Source organism: Taeniopygia guttata, chromosome 12 (assembly GCF_048771995.1).
Source record: "Taeniopygia guttata chromosome 12, bTaeGut7.mat, whole genome shotgun sequence".
NCBI classification, from domain to species: domain Eukaryota; kingdom Metazoa; phylum Chordata; class Aves; order Passeriformes; family Estrildidae; genus Taeniopygia; species Taeniopygia guttata.
In genome coordinates, this window is record NC_133037.1 from 2416599 (window position 1) to 2433713 (window position 17115).

Below are 17115 nucleotides of genomic sequence, written 5' to 3' on the forward strand. Positions count from 1 at the left end.
TGGTGTGTGACAGCGTGGGCTCACCAGGGTGGGTCAAGTTTTAAATCGTGCCCATTGGTTTTGTGCCTCGTCTCTCAAAAAGGCAGGAGCAAACTTTTTAATTAGATAACCCAAGACCTATAAAACTGCTTTTAAAAAAATAAAAAATTTGCAGGAATTTGAAGAGGTTAAGCTTAGGGGACAGCTTGTTAAAATAATGCCAAAATGTTGTTTGCATCAGTGGATGATTCAGCGCCTGCTGCTCGCTGCTCTCCTTTACCTCCTCTGTTTGTTCTGGTACCTTTTACTGAGCTAAAGAGAAAACAGTCAGAGAGCACCAGAGCTGTTTGGAATAGAAATAGCTGTGCTGCATCCAAAGTGGCCCAGTCGAGTGTTTGGAGGAGAGGATTTGTACAAAGGATTTAGCTTTGGCTTAGCTAATTCTGGCATTTCCAAACAGTATCTTGATTTCTGTACAATTAAGGCAAGATAACTTCTGAATCACTTGTATTATGATGTTTCAGTTCCATTTCATAATTAAAATTAACTGCATGACTGAAGGTTTCTAAACTTGGGGTGTTTGTGTAGTAAAGCTGAAAAACTCCAGGCCTTTCTCTGAAAGTAAATTCTGAACGGGAATCTTTCCCTGTAGCCAAAGTAATTCCATTAATTTCTTCAAGTATTTTTCTGTAATAGGCTGTTTAATCTGAGCATGGCCTTCCAATGAATTCCTTGCAGTTCATCTCTGATCTGTTGACCATAACAGAGTGAATTTTGAAACAAGATTAACTTGATTTGACAGAGTAAATTAGTGACTCAGTTGGTACCAAAGTCTATAAAGTACCCAATGAGGTGATTTTTTTCTGTGTAGAATAAGTGTAACTATCCTTGCAGCTTCAAACAGCGAGAGAAAGACACTACAACTTAAATAGAAATTGATTTATTCACTTAGGGCAAAAAATTGGAGCCTAAAAGCTCCATACTCGGAGTAAATTGAGATTTATTCTGGGTTTTGAAGTGAAAACTCATGGTATTTAAAACCTGGGGACTTCAGGGAAGTGTTTGTAATGAATAGGGTAAAGTGTATTGACAGCAAAGAATGCATCCAGTGGGGAAAGGCTGCAGGCCATGGATCTTTCATCAGTTGTATCCTCATGCCTGATCCCGTGTGGCGTTTCCTCGTGAGGTTCAGCCAGCTATGAAAAGGTCAAGCAAACCAGAGGAAAAAAAAATCCAACAAAAAAACCCAAACAGCTGAAAAGCTCTAGCTGTTTGTTTGTTTTCTCATTCTTTTTGGGTTTTAAGAGGAGTTGGAGAGAGAGATGAGTAGTGGGACTCAAGTTCCTCCCATCCTTCTGGCAAGGCAAGGGGGCCTTTGTACCATGAATACTGGGGTGTAGTTTGGCAAAATTATCATGGAAGATTTCATGAATTCAGTTTAAACCATGGGATTTACCCTCAGTAAGGTTTGGATTAAGCACAGTACCTTGAAAAATGACTTTTGTGAGACTACTCAACAAGGAAAAGTTACAACGAGCCAGATCTAGCAAAATACTTTACAGTAATTCTCCAGGTATTGATGCCACATTTTTTTCTGCCTGCTGCTGATGCTTCAGCTGCACCTGTCCTATTTTCCAAATGCAAATGTTCATGCCATTGCCTCAGAGTGATGTTATTTTGCAGAGTCTAAAAATATTGTGATGTCTCAGTATTCACTGCAGCACAAAACACCCCAAATTAAAATAGCAGCAAAATGGAGATAATAGCTCAGATTTGACTATTCCTGATGCTTGAGAATGCCAGAATAAATGAAAATTCCTGTAACAGACACAACCTGTGATTGGATTGAATTTCCCCTATTCAAAATGTTCAGGTGTTTTTTATTTGGCAGTGATCACATTCACACACTCTGGTTATGACAAGGTGCTTTAGTTTCAGAGCATTTCCATGGAATCACAGAACCATTAAAGTTGGAAAAGACCCCGAAGATCACTTAGTCCAGCCATGAACCAACCCTGAGCAGCCTGTTCCAGTGCCTGACCACCCTTTCAGTGAGAAAATATTTCCTAATATCTGATCTAGGAAAAAAAAAACATTCTTCACTGAAAGTGTAGTCAGGATTTTGAGACTCTGAGATCCTTCTGGGATTTGATGGCAGCTGGACTTTGGGAGGAAGGGTGGGGAATCCCAGGCCATACACATGAGGTTTTGAAAGATGCAGAAGCTCTAGAGAGACCTGATAAATTCCTGTCCACCACTCCTGCTCTGCAGCAAAGGTGGCATCACTCCCAAAGCACTTGAGTTTGCCCTTGACTCCTTCCCATGGATAATTTCTCAGAAACCTGGGAGATCCCTCAGTGTGTAAAAATCTGGCACCAGGGTGACATCAATGTCACACTCGAGCTGCCTGCACTGACCATTTCCACTCCCCTCCAACAACAGAGGGTTTGTAATTTGGGATTACAAGCTGGGACCCAAAAATAGATTGCTCCCAGGCAAACTCATCTGTTTGCAACATGTACTGCAATCACTGTGGCACGGAAGGCCGAGATGAATTGCAGCAGATGGCTCTGAGAGAGGTCCTGAATTCACCCTGGGTTGCAAAACCAGCTTGTGTAACCACTTCAAGGTCACCAAATCAGTTCTTCCCAAAAGGCAATGAAGGATTTGCCTCCTCCACCTTACAACATTTATTTACAGGAACCAGCCCTTGGTGATTTGAGGCTGCAGGGGGAGGCAGAGGGGGATTTAAGCTTCAGGAAGGCAAAAGTCCAGAGGGATTAATCCTTCATAACCATCATTTCTGTTATCCCTAATCTCTCCCTTGCTCTCTCTCAAAGCAAGGTCTGGGGGAGATCTGGGGGGATCCAAGGTGTCCTAGTGGTTTGCTCTTGTTCCAAAGGCTTTGACATCTTCAGTTCATGCTCTTGAGGCCAACAGGAGAACTTGGAAAAGTCTTTACTGGCTCACTTGGAAAATACAAGGGAGCAAATCTGCTCCAGCAGCTGGAGCTGTGTCAGCAGTGCAGTGGAGGAAGGACAAAAGGGGTCAAAATAATGATTTTACTGATATTAGGAGAAGAAAGGGCCTGACTGAAATAATTTCTATTAAATACACAAATTCTACTTTAGATTTAAATATTTTACACTGCAATATGCCATATTTGGCAGAGAAATGAAACAATTCCCATTAAGAAGAAACTTCAGTTCTTCCCAGTTTTTTGAAGCCTGTGATGTATAAATTCTTAATTTCCTAGAAATACGTAAACCCTAACACGGTAAAATTTCTCATTTCTGATGTCTTGTTTATGATCTTTTCAGAACACACCTTTTACTCTGCTGTCTGAGCATGGCTCAGTCTTTAAATGTATTAATTTTTACAACAGTCAAGGATTATCTTTATTTCATAGAGAAGTCCATGAAAACACCTAAGAGCTACATTTTCAAAATAATCATCGAGCTGAACAAAAAGAGCTGTCACCTAGAAATTTCAAAGGAGCTACCTGTCTAGAGCCCTGCAATGACATTTATTTGCATACGTGGTTGCCTGTGTAGCTTTAATTATTTAAGTTTTATTACTTAAATAAAAGCGCTGGTGCTAAAATGAGTTACTCAGGGAGCTCCTTTGAAAGTCCTTCTTGCATTTCTAGTGCCAGGATTCCTTGGAAGATTAGGCTCAGATGATTACTTTGAATAGAGGTGACAGAATCCAGCTTGTTGTAATACGTGGAAGGAATTAAACTCCCATGCAGAGCTGCATTTGAATGTTTGATGTGCTTTATGCTAAAATTAAGGCTCAGATTTTTTTTCCTCCAAGATTTCTAAATGATTTTAGACAAAAGGAAATAGCTAATAGAAAATGGAAAGTCTCAGTGATGTTACCAGGAGTGTTTCTACACTGTGGGTTAAGGGGTTATTTGTTGTTTATCTCATGGAATTGTAGAATCCCAGAGTGGTTTGGGTTGGAAGGACCTTAAAGCTCATCCAGTACCACCCCTGCCATGGGCAGGGACACCTTCTACTGTCCCAAGCCCCATCCAACCTGGCCTTGAGGCCATCTCCTACAAACATCATTGTGTTAGCAGCACATTGATTGATAAAGCACGCTCCAAAGACACTTGGGCGGCAAAATCCAGTTAAATTCATGGTGGTTTTTTTAGGTTTTTTTTTTTTTTTTAAGAAACAAACCCAAAAACTTTTCATTATTTCTCATTAGATTTACCATCGACTCAATTGAAAAAATAAAATGTGTTGCTCTTAATGAGCTTCAGTACATTCTTTGAAATGATATCACCATCAAATGGGCTTTATTTCTTCCAAGTAAATGAGAATGCTTTCTGTGAGGAATTATAAATCCCACAGGCACATTCCTGGTTTCCAGAATGGCTGTATTGTGAGTCCATCACAACATGTTAAATCTTTAATCACTGACTGCTTTATATGGCTGTAACTGCTCCACTTTATTGTGAGTGCTTCCTGAAATTGTTGTTTTGGAATGTCATAAGATGCTTCATCCTAATTTCAATTATTAAATCCAGGGAGTTCTGTTCTCTTTGGATATCTATCATGGTACAGCCTGAATGGAGCCTTGGAACAGCACAAAACTCCAGTTTAGATCACTTTGAAGCACTGAGATAATTTCTGAAGGAAAAGCTGTGCATCTTAGCTGGAAATCAGGAAAAATCTTTTCACAGAAAGGGTGGCTAAACATTGGAACAGGGTGAAGTGATGGAGTCACTATCCCTGGATGTGTTCAAAAACTGAGCAGATGCAATACTTTGTGATAAGGTTTGGTGGGTGTGGGGGTGTTGGGTCCAAGGTTGGGCTTGATGATCTTGGAGATTTTTTCCACTAACAACTTGTATGCAAAAGCTTTTAGTCAAGGTTAAACTGAGTGGCCTGAAGGGCAGAAGCAGATCTTTAATTTCTTGTTTATTTTCCATGAAGGTAGCAAATGTGACTTTATTTTTATCCCTGCAAGCAGAGATGGCCCCATGCCCCAAGCTCTCCTACCCTGAGGTTGTTCCATAGCCTCTCCCAGCTCTTTGGGTTGCTTCCCTGCTTTGTGATGGAAGTTTTTCATGCAATCAAGGCACACTTTTGTTGTGGTAGCAGTGAGATGGACTTGACAAAACATTTCTTGCTGTTGGGGGGTGTTTTGAGGAGAAACTTAAAGGTGGTGATTGCATGAGCAAAAGTGCAAGCTTTTGATCAGCTCTGTTGAAGACCAAAGGGAAAGTTTTGAGGATGATTTGCAGGAATACTGAAAGATTAGCTAGATGAAACTTGTAATGATTTTAAAGGCTGTTTTCACTTACAGAAACAGACCCTGTAAATGCAGCATGTGAGGAAAGCTGTGATTCATCTGCTTAAACCATGATAAAGAATTTTGCTGCTGTGGTGAGCCGGCCGTGCTTCATTAACCTGCCATGATCCTCGTGTCAGGGATCTCCATGCCCATCACTTTGTCAGCCATCAGATTTTTCTGAGGAAATAACTGCCCATCATCTTCCAATCTATCTGACAAGTTACCCTTGGGAATGACAAAGATTGTTTCACGTCTAGTTTTTCATTAGACTCCAATTCATGACGGACTTGGGGCAAATTCTACAACTAATCCAGTCCTTGGAGCAGCTCTTCCCTGTTTTGCCAGCTGCTGACACTCCCTGTCTGCTGCTAGAGAGGGCTCCCACTGCAAATAATCAATGCAAAAGCAAATAATTAATTACCAAATGCATCATTTTCCAGGAAGATGTGGCTGCCCCATCCCTGGAAGTGCCCAAGGCCAGGCTGGACAGGGTTTGGCTGGGAGAGTGGAAGGTGTCCCATGACGAGGATTTGGGACTGTAAGGTCCCTTCCAACCTCCCAAATTCTCTGACTCTTTGGAAAATGCGTGGGGAGCAATGAGGAGTTTGGTGTTTCCCCCCAGAACAAAGCAATCAGCCAATCCTGGTAGCAAAAATTATTCTAGTTCAGCTTGCAAAATCAGAGCTCTTGCAGTTTATGTGAGCTGAGGATGCGGTACATAAAGAATGAAAATTGGGAAACTGAAGGCAATTATAAAATATCTTCCTTTCTAGTGGAAGGTGTCCCTGCCCATGGCAAGGGGATTGAAACTCGATGATCTTTAAGGTTCCTTCCAACCCAAACCATTCTGTGATTCCTTCAGAAAAGGACAGGAAAAAAAACCTGAAACATTTTGATATAAAACCTGTAACAGCCACTGCAGTCACAGCTCATTTATAAAGAACTGCAACACTGAGCACACCCTCTAACATATAAACCATTTAATTTTATTTATGAATTAAGCTTTTGATCTATAAAACAGCCATGTTCAAACCACATTTTATGTGACTGAAATACAGAAATACAGGCACTGCTGTTTGGAATGTACTTGCCTTTATCTGAATAAAGAACAGGATTGCTGACAAATCCCCGTGTAGTTAGGGTAGTAATTAGCAAAAATACATGTAATTTAGTTACCTTTATTTACCCAACTGATTGGTGTGAGTGCTTCTAACATACTTTGCTTTTTAATCTGCAGCCAATTAGATGGAAAACAACGTATAAACCACAGCTAAACATGAGAGAAAGGTTTTAAGTTCTTTTCCTTTCCAATCTCCCATCTATCCTGTAGAATGTGTAAGAATTTGGGATTTTGCCCAGCTTTTTGAACTTATTTGTGCTAGATGCTTACAAACCTTTCTGAAATTCATTGTAAAGGTGAAATTACAGAATCAGAGAATGATTTGGGGTGGAAGGGATGTTAAATCCCATCCAGTGCCACCCCTGCCATGGCAGGGACACCTCCCACTGTCCCAGGCTGCTCCAGCCCCAATGTCCAGCCTGGCCTTGGGCACTGCCAGGGATCCAGGGGCAGCCACAACTAAAGCTGCTGCCACTGTGCAGTAACAAAAAACAAAAAAACACCATTCTTGGGCCAGGCAACAGATCCAGGATGAAACCAGCTTCAAAATTAAGATGTGGACACCAATCCCTGAGACACCAGGGTGTGGATAAATACCAAATTTGGAATAACTCTCTTTGTTATGTGGGAATAGTCACAGGTCATGGGCTTTATACAGCATCACTTCAGGAATGAGTCATGTTTTCTTCCAGGTCACAAATTTTCAAGTTATTTATAACCCATGATTCTGAACTGGAGACTATCAAGGTAGCCAAACCCCTGGCCAGTGAAAGATTCCCAAATTTTAAAGCACCTTGTTTCCTTACCATAGAATTATACATCATGTTTTTCTCCCTTTGTATTACAGCTCTGGGAATTTTATCAAAATAAGACAGAGCTAAATATGGTTATTTAGAAAGTCACAGAATATCCTGAGCTGGAAGTGATCATGGAGCCCAACTCCTGGCCCTGTTTATTAATCTGCATTTCTTGAGGTAATGCCTTAAATTTAAAAGCTCTTAAACTCATATGGGGTTAGTTTTTTGGTGGGGTTTTTTTGTGTTTTTTTTTTTTTGTTTGTTTGTTTGTTTGTTTGTTTGGGTTTTTTTGGGTTTTTTTTGTCCTTCAGTGTTGAGCAGTAGAAAAGTGAGGTAGGAGCCATTGTGGGCCTGGAACAGGAGGTAAATCTGGATCCCAGTGGAAGATGCAGGTAGCTGAGAATGCACCCCCTGATGGCACTGAGTCAGCTCAGGGACCAAACCCTCTTTGTCCAGTCCTTTCTGCAGAGGAACTGGGATGTGATCTAAAATATGAATTACAACAATATCTCTGACATGGAGCTCCAGCACTCACACCAGAGCATAACTCTGTGTTATGTCCATCCCATTTAACAGAGTTACTGAGTGTGTGTCAGGGGATTCATCCTCCCAAAAAGTTGGGAGTGAGAAGGAGCCTCTCAAGATGGTGACCTTGCCATTTTTGGGGTGGCTGTGACCCAGACCTGTGAGCTCCTGTGACCTGCACCAGCCCTTTCTGGGTGACTTTGTAGATTTTCAGTGGTTCTGCTGGTAAATCTGAGATCTGTGATCAGTCCCTACACATCCAACACAGCTGCAGGTCCCACTGGATATTTAGACAGACAAAATATTTTGTCACAACACTTATTAAGGATAATCCTGATCTTTCTTTTGCTCATTACATGGAGTGGCCGAGCCATAATAATGATTTTAGGCTCAGAAACATAATTTATAAAACCTTTTGTGAAGCTTGCAGAGTGCTGTAGGGTAACTGCATGATCAGCATCATATAAATGTTGGTCATTAAGCAAAAGAATCATAATAATGATCAGCAGTAAAATAACAATTAGCTGTTCCCTGGCTGCCTGGATGCTGTGGTACCTGCACACCACTCATCCTCAATAAACTGGGGATGGGACAGTGGCTGAGGCTTTGTCTGAGCACCACAACTGATCAATAATGGGAGCAATGCATTGACTCCAGCAGGTAATTTGTGTTCATCGGGCAGTGCTGCTGCATCTGAGCAGCAAACAGAGAAAAGTGGCAGCACATCAATTCCTGCTGCTGGCTGGGGCCAATTACTGGAATTAAAATAACCCCTTTCAGACTGCAGCAAGATGAGCTGTTGACCCTGCTGGCCTAATGCAGTTACTATTATACTTATTATTATCACCAGTGCCTTTCCTGCCTGAGCTGGTGAGTCTCTGTCATTGAAGGCATGAGCTCTTGTGTTTATTATTGGTGCTGCAGCCACATTCCAGGGATTTGAGAAGTGCCAGGAACTCTTTGTTAACAGAGCTGGAGGATGTTAGTGCACAAAACAAAGATAGCAGCTCAAGATTCAGTGGATGGAGGAGGAAGGCCACTCTAAGGCTGCACTCACTGGGCAACTTCAGTGAGTCCAGCAAGTACAAACACCTGAATAATCTCTGTGTTATCTGAGGCTTAATTAATCTCTTTTGGTACATACAATTTTCCTCAGTTCGTAACACTTTCTCTTCCTGCTCCATGCCTGATGATGTGCATGTGGCTGCTGAAATTTAGCACAAACCATTTGAAACCCTGCAGAATCAATGTTGATCCATGTTCCATCCATGGAGAAATCCACGTTAATGAGGCCCTTCAATAAATAGAACAGGTTTTATTCCCTTAACTCTGTCTGGCCTCTGTTTTTAGGTAGCCCAAAAGGCATCACCAGGAGCCAGGCTCTGCCTGTGACCTGAGGCAGCTCTGGGCAATGAGTGAGTACAAGTGCCAGAGGGGCTGGGAGCACCAGCAGGGGCTGCAAACTCTTCCCCAAAGGGAGCTGCAGCATGGCCCAGTCCTGTAGGAGGAATAAATCCACTGTGCAAAGCACCCAGCTGTAGGGAACAGCAGCTCCTGTGCCATTAGGCTAGAATGGAATGTCTGCCTTGCTCTTGGGGGATTGGAAGTGGAAAAGTGGAATGTCAACGAATGAAATGTTGGGCTTTTTTTTTTTTTTTTTTTTTTTTTTTCCTGTAAGAATGTTTTTCTGCAGAGATGTTTTCCCAGCAGGAGTGTAAAAGCCTTTTAGGAAAAAAAAAATCATAGCAAATAATATATTTTTTTTCCTGACTCTCATAATTCATGCTGTTTCCAACCTCTTAAAAAAATTGCATTTACTTGAAAATGGGAGTTGTAATTAATTCTAGCACAGAGTTAGCAATGTGATTTGTAAAAGAGGGTCATGCACTTCTAGCAAATTTATCCTGGAGTATTATTTCTTGAGCCAGATTCCCTGAGAAGATGAAATGGAGCTGTTGGGGCTACAGAAATGTAAATCCACCCTGGGTGAGGGCTGGCACTGCAGCCTGAGATGTCGTGGTTACGTGGGGTGTTTGACAGAACAGCTACTGAGGAAAATACAGAAGATGAACTATGCAGAACAAGAAGATGAGATTAAGAGTACAAGGTCAAATTTCATGAAATAACTCAAGTCAGGCATAATAAAAAGGAAAGACAGAGAGCATAAAATGCTTTGGAGGGACAGGATGTTGGAGAGGACTGGATGTGTGCTAAGCAGAAACCCAATAAACCCAATTACTCTGCTTATTACTGCCTCACTACTGCTACAGAGGCAGCTCAGTGCCTCATTAGTCATTCTTTGCAGAATTATCATCTATCATGGCCTCATCTTTTCCTTTCTCCCTTGGGAATGCAAAAAGGAAAACAAATCCATAAGCTGTCCCCTCCCTGTGTCCCCCAACGAGCTGTAGAAAAGCTTCCTCATCCTTCAGAAGAACAATCAATATTAAGCATCTTTTACTTTGCCAGCGATTGATTCTGTCTCATTTCCCATTACTCATAAAAAAAGGGGACATTTGGGCTCAATTTTATTTGTATTTAAGAGATGACAGAGACCCAGGTAGCTGAAAAATTCATGGAAACTTCCCTGGTGTGTCTTGTAGAGCTTTGGCAGTAACCTCGAGGGACAGGACTGCCCCAAGAATGAAAACTCCTCTCCCAGGTCATCCTCTACAGCCCATGAACACAAAAAAATATGGCAAGACCTTAAAACTCTTAGGAAAATGCTCCTTTTACAGAATGTTTCAGTGATTTTACTTGTAGAACTTGCAGGTTGAAATCTTAGATGGTTTTAAAAGTATTGCTTAAAAAAAAACTGTTTTGGTTAAAAATATGTAAGAAGTCTTGTCTTTTTATTCAGAATTTTTATTTTAATCAATACTGAAGTATCACTTGAAGCAGATCTAAGCTGAATACTAAAATTAATGGGATTTTCAGGTGGTTGTTGTGTCAGTATCACCCCACAAACACAGGCTAAAGAAAGTCCCTGGATTCTAATTAATCTGATTTTGAAATTCCCACCCACTGGGAAGGCCAGGACCACAGAGCTGAACAGACCACCTGTGTGCAGCTCCTGGATAATTCCAGGAGTTTGACAAAGGATGTTTAGTTCAGAACATGCCCAGAGTCAGCAGAATCCACCTCAACATTGTTGAGTAATGTCAAAACCTTTAGTAAGTGCTGACAAATGCCACCATAATTTGTCACAGGAACAAGAGAACTAAACAATATCAAAATTCCCTGTAGAGGCAAGAAAAAAAATGCTGTAAATTCTAAGGAGAAAACTGTACCTTGCTATTGAAAGGAAGACAAAGAGCTTTGAGACTAACTCTGCTTTTCCATCTTGAGAGGAAATTCTCTTTTCATCTTCGAGCAGCAATAATAAAGATAATAAAGCAGGATAAGCAGCCAGCTTTTATTGAACTGCTTCAGAACAAGTCCTTAACAACATGTTTCCTTCTATCCTGTGATTTCTTCTGACTCCAATAAAGTGAAATCAGAGAGTCTGGAATGTTGTGCTGGGGCTGTTCAATTAGTTCCACAGTGTCCGTGTGAGTTAATGCCATTTGAGGGAAGCAGCACTTGAGCGCTCGCAGAAGATTTGTGTTCAGTTCTGTTAATTCAGACACATCCTAGCAGATGTCTGATTAGACTAATTTGAAATTAAATGGCGAGGAAGGAAAAAAAAAGAAAAAAAGTTTGCATTCATTGAAAATGATTGAACAAAAGATGAAAACTGTGTGTCTCTTTGTTTGCTGAGCATGGAGTGTGTGTGGAATTGCTGAGCTCGGCTTCCTCCCATCCCCTGCTCTCCACTCAGCAGAACCCACCCAGACACCAGGCTGCACATTCCCATTGCAGAGATTTATTTTAAATAAGCAAACACTCCCAGTTAAACAAACATTTGGTGAACGCAGCACTCTGGGATAATCAGAGGAATTGAAAATAAGGAGGCAAAGATACTTTGCTCATCCTCCACAGGCTGGAATTCCAGCTGCCATCACGGGCTTGGGTTCTTTAGCAACATCAGAAGTCCTGGGTCAGGACTTGCATGTGTTTTGAAGGAAATCAGGATCTGTATTTCCTGATGTTGTATCTAATCCTTTTCTGGAAGATGTTTCCACGAGTTGGAATTGTTTGGGCATTACTTGGGGTTTTATTCTTCTTTGGGGTTGAACAGGGCTGGGTTTGGACAAGGTCTGTCCTACAGAGAGTGTGAGAATGAGGTGTGGAAGATGCTTGGAGTGCTTCTCTCTAGATTTGCCTCTTCAAAGATGAAGGAAAAGCACAGAAGTAACATTCTAATCAGGGTAGATATTCTGATAATTTAAAAATACCTCAGAGTTGGGTTGTATGATGATGATGATGATGATGATGATGGTAATGATACCTTAGAGTTGAAGTTGGGTTGGATGATGATGAGTGTTATTATTATTATTTCTTTAAAGGAATTCATGTATATATTAAAAAAATGAGCATTTTCAAAAGTTCCTAAGTAATTTATTAAATTAATTGCATCATTAAGCACTAAGTTCAGGAGTTGGTTTTAGGAGGATTATTCTCACTGGAAGTCAAATACTGCTGGTACTGGGTGATGTGGCGAGGGGTGAACGGTGAAATTCTTTGTGGCAAAGCCCAGATCATTGATGTGGCACTTGAGCAGCAATTGGTGTGAGAAGAATTGGGGCTGGAGAAATGCCACCAGCTTTTCTGTGTGTGTCAGGAGGAGTGGTTTGGATTCCCCAGCAGTTTCCTTGACTGCTCATTTTCCCACCTCAGCTCTCTGACCCCCTCATGCCCTGGGAACAGGGTTAGGATGGGTACAAAGGTGTTCCCCTGCTTGAGCGAGATCCAAAAATGCATTTTCAGGGGGAGCCAAGGTGACCAGAGTCCCCAGACTGAAACTGAGGAATGTGACAGGATTTCTGATTACAGGGATCATAGTTCTGGCTTTACACAGTTCCTTAGGCACTGGGGAATTTTGGTCTCTTGAAACCCTGATTTTGCATATCTTGGTGTTTGCAGAAAGGCAGGTGCACAGGAAACTAAGGGGATCATTACTCCCCACCAGATTTCCAGCTCCTTTGGTACAGGACTGGAATTCTGATCATTTTTAGCCTAATTTTACAATTTTTCTGCTTAATCCTGCCAAAGGATGGAAATGCTCACACAGCCGACCTCCTCTACCATGTGAGATAGAGAGGAGGTGCTGTCCCATTTTAATGTTTGGACACATTTGATTTTTTAAAAATACTTTTGAAGGAAAATATCTGATATTTTTCCAAGCACCCATATTGCAGCTTGAAAATCCTTCTATTTTTAATCTGGTGTCTGTCAAGGGCGGACTCAACAATGTTTTCATGACAGCCCATATGCTTCCAATGTACTTCCTGCAGCTAAAACTTTGGAAATTCCCTGTCAACAGGCCCAAATCCATTGGAGTTTTACTGAACAGACAAAAGTTTGGAGTTTTCTAATCTGCTTTCCCATAGTTACCTCTGGAAGTTTCTTGGAGCAGAATTAAATGGCTGCTCCATGCTCTCAGTATATTGCAGGGAATATTAAAGATCTACCTGCAGTACCTAAGGCTACAAACATAATGTATGCAATTAAACCCTAGATAATAACTTTTTGAACTTGCCTTTAATATCCAATGAGTTTCAAATTAAAATGGAATTTTAGCCAATACAGCCTAATTTAATATATTAAAAAGTTCTACTATTTATTTTTTTTTTTTACTGTAGCAGATGCACATCTCAGCTCTTGTTTTATACAAAAGGTGCTGTGATTCTGTGAGAAAGGTGTTTTTAGGAAAAGCAGATGTTTCCTTTGAATGCTTCATGGGCTGCTGGAGGAATTAGGGATGACCCAGCAGCTCCAGTTCTTGTGTTAGCAGTTTCCTGTGAGGATGCAGAGAGGTGAACTGTTCTTTGCATTTTCCCTCCTTTGCTACCTGTTTTATCCAAAAAAAAAAAAAAAAAAGGGATTCAGAGTGCTTATTCCCAGCTCTGATTGTGAGCTGGTGTCATTCTGCATGAGGGTTTTGAGGAAAAATGGGAATGTTGTCATCAGAAGCACAAATCAAGGAGAGGGAGACTTGGAGAGGTGGAGCTCTATTTGGAGGCAACTTCCAAGAGATGCGGAGGGGCAGGATTTGTATTTTAAATAGGTTCATTTAATTCAGGTTAATTCAGGTTAATTCTGGGCTGTGATTCTCAGGGCTGAGCTGCATCTCCTGATCCAGGAGTTGGAGCAGGCTCCTGGTTTCCCATTGTGCCAGCTCTAATGGCAGGGTTTAACAGGGGGAGCACTTTTTCCCTGTAGGAGGATAATGAGACAGCCAAAATCCACGAATCCACATGTTCCTTCATCCAGCAGAGCAGATCCTGCTCCAGGTGTATTTTAGCAGGTAACCTTGGTTAATTTTAGCAGGTAACCCAGATGGCATTTTCTTGGGGAGACAGAATTCATGGATCAACTCTGCAAACTCCTCACCCTCTTCCATCAGGTTTTGGAGGAGAGGAGCTGCTGGGTTAGGAACAGCTGGCACAGGCTGGATTTGGGGAAGATGGGAGTGATGATGCTGAGGGAGGAAAAATGCTTTGGGCACTCAGCCAAGCAGCAGAGCCCAGACTCTGTTCCTCGAGTGCTCGGAGGGATTCTGGAGAATTAGGTGGCACCAGGTTGGATAAATGCCCTCCAGGAAAGTTTTACCTCATCTTTCAGGTGGGATCTCTGCACAACCACCCACAAATTCATCATCTTCAGCCTTCACCCAGCGCTTTGGGATCACCAGGTATGATTTGCTCCTGGTTTCTGCAGCCCCAGCTCCACACACAGGTACCCGAGGAGAACTGAGCTTTTCAATCAGGCTTTCCATGAAGCTCTGGGGTAATTCTGTGTGACACAGTTTGGAAATCCCTCCCTGGGCACACTGGAGCAACAGCAGAGTAATAAACTGGACAGGAAACATAAAGAGTGAAATAGAGTTGGTGAGGAAACAAGAGCACTGCTCCACTCTGTCCTGGGAGAATCTGTATTTATGTCTTTGAGGGCTCCTGCTAAGCCAGGAATGGGATTTTAAGTTTGAATGGCTAAATGCAAATAGGGGGTAGATGTTCCTCCAGCTGCTTTCCTTCTGCTCCCCTCTCCTGTAAAAACAAGGCATCAAAGCTGAAATGATCCCCCAGGCCCCCAGGTTTTAATGCTGTAGGACAACTGGTGCCTAGAGAAGACAGATCTGTATGGCAGCAATAGTAATGATTTTTAATTTGCATTTCAGTACTCAGGTTATTGCATATATAAAACTTCAATTATAACTTTAAAAGGCTGTTTGGATGTGATCCAGTGCATGGTGCAGAAGAGGGAACAGCCCTTGCCCCAAACCTGCTCATGCTGCAGGTGCTGCTTTCCCTCCGGAGCCAGCAGGAGGCAAATCTTGGTGTTTCTGGGATTTTGGGATCAGATGTTGATATCTTGTATGTTTTACAGAAGAAGGAAATGTTGTTACCCAAAGGAGGAGGAGGAGATTTCCACTTTACAGTTAAATGCAGGATATGCCTTTCCAAGGTGGCCTCAGCAGAGATAAAGTGGTTTTTCTCTTCTTTATTCCCCAATGTCATTTGTTACCACGTGCTCTAGTTTTGATATTATAAATACCTCTATCTCCCCTTTCCCTTTGCTGGGATTGGATTCTAATTTGAGATAAGTGGATAACAGTGAGACCTTCTTCTTCTTAAAGGCTTAGTGAATCCATACGTGGGTATCTCAGCTTTCCAGCACATCCTCCAGCATATCTGATGGACAGCAGAGTGTGCAAAGCTATTTTCCAGAAAAACAGGGAGCAAGAAAAAAACATCTCCCAGGGGTGGTTGTGGCACTGAACACCGATATTCACTAAAACAACGCTGTTTGCAATTGAAATATTTTTATTAAATGGAGGAACATCACAAGGTTTATGGGGTTTTGAAAGCTAAAATGTTTTGTCAAAAGGCTTTTTATTTTGTATCCATTCTGCCACGTGTGTCTCAGATTTCACAGATTTTATGCAGCGGTAAAATCATAATAAAATGCCATTGTGAGTTCCCACATTGTTGCAAACACCACCCCAAATAAATAACTCATGGGGTAATTAATATAATTAGGATTTTTCGTAAGGCAAAGCAAGACTAAAGCTTGATGCTAAAGAAGGTAAAGAATTTTTTATTTAGGCTAGAACTTCAAATGTTAAACTCCCAAAATTCAGGAAAATAAACTACTAAAATTTAAGAATATTTTTAAAAAATAAGGAGAAGGGATTAAGATGGTAATTTCATTTTTATGTTTGATTAGCAGGAAGACCTGGAGGGATTTATATCCTGATTAAAACTCATTTTGTGAATCGCCCATCAGAAGTTCATGGAGTTGTTTTTATTATTATCATCACTAAACTTTGACTGTCCTTCAGAACCTGAGGCAGGATTGAGATGGGATTTTCCTCCTTTTATATAGAATATGGCATTTTATTTGTTACTTAAAAATCATATGAAGCAGAGCTGAGATGAGCAAAAAATCATGGCCAGATGCAAGTTGCACTTAAAATTTAATATTTGAATTGTATCTACTACATCCATTACATTCCTGAGTTCATCTCTTTGAACAGAGGGTATAAAATACCTTATTTTTGTGCTAAAAGTAATTATTGGCTTGAAATTTCAGCATAACTATCCAATACACACTTTATGTTGTGTAATTAATGCTACAAAGAAGCAGGGCGGAGTTGTGCTAAGTAGAAGTGAGCTTAAAACACATATTCATTAAGAAAAAATAATTCCAGACTATTCCATTATGTAACTGGAACCAAAAAATAAGCTATTTCTTATTTTTTCAATTTTTATACTGGGCTAATTCATGGAGAAATTTATTAATTGAACATTATTATGAAAGAAAGGAAAGGCTGAAAATACTGGGATTCAGATCACTGAAACACAGTGGCCTATTTTTAAAATATCTTTTAAAAAGAATTTCTGGTTAATAATGGCATATTCCCCTCTCAGAAGCTGTTTGTGTACTCCAAGTCTGTGACACACAAATGGAGGTTGATGTGTCAATATGATTCATTAATAAAAATTATCTTGTCTGTGGGTACAAATTGAGGCTTTTTGCAGGCATCTCTAAACAACCCCCATCTGCCCAAATGGCTGCAAATGTGGCAGTGAACAGATCCTAAACCTTCACCACCCAAATCACAGGCTGGAAAATTCCACATTTTCACATTTAATGGACTTGTAGCAGATGGGAAACTTTTCTAAGTTGTGCTGTTCAAGACATCCCTGTGGAATGCACTTTTTCTGGATATTTTTTTCCTACAGATAAATGGCAAAACTGGCTTTTGAGAAGCCCAACTCA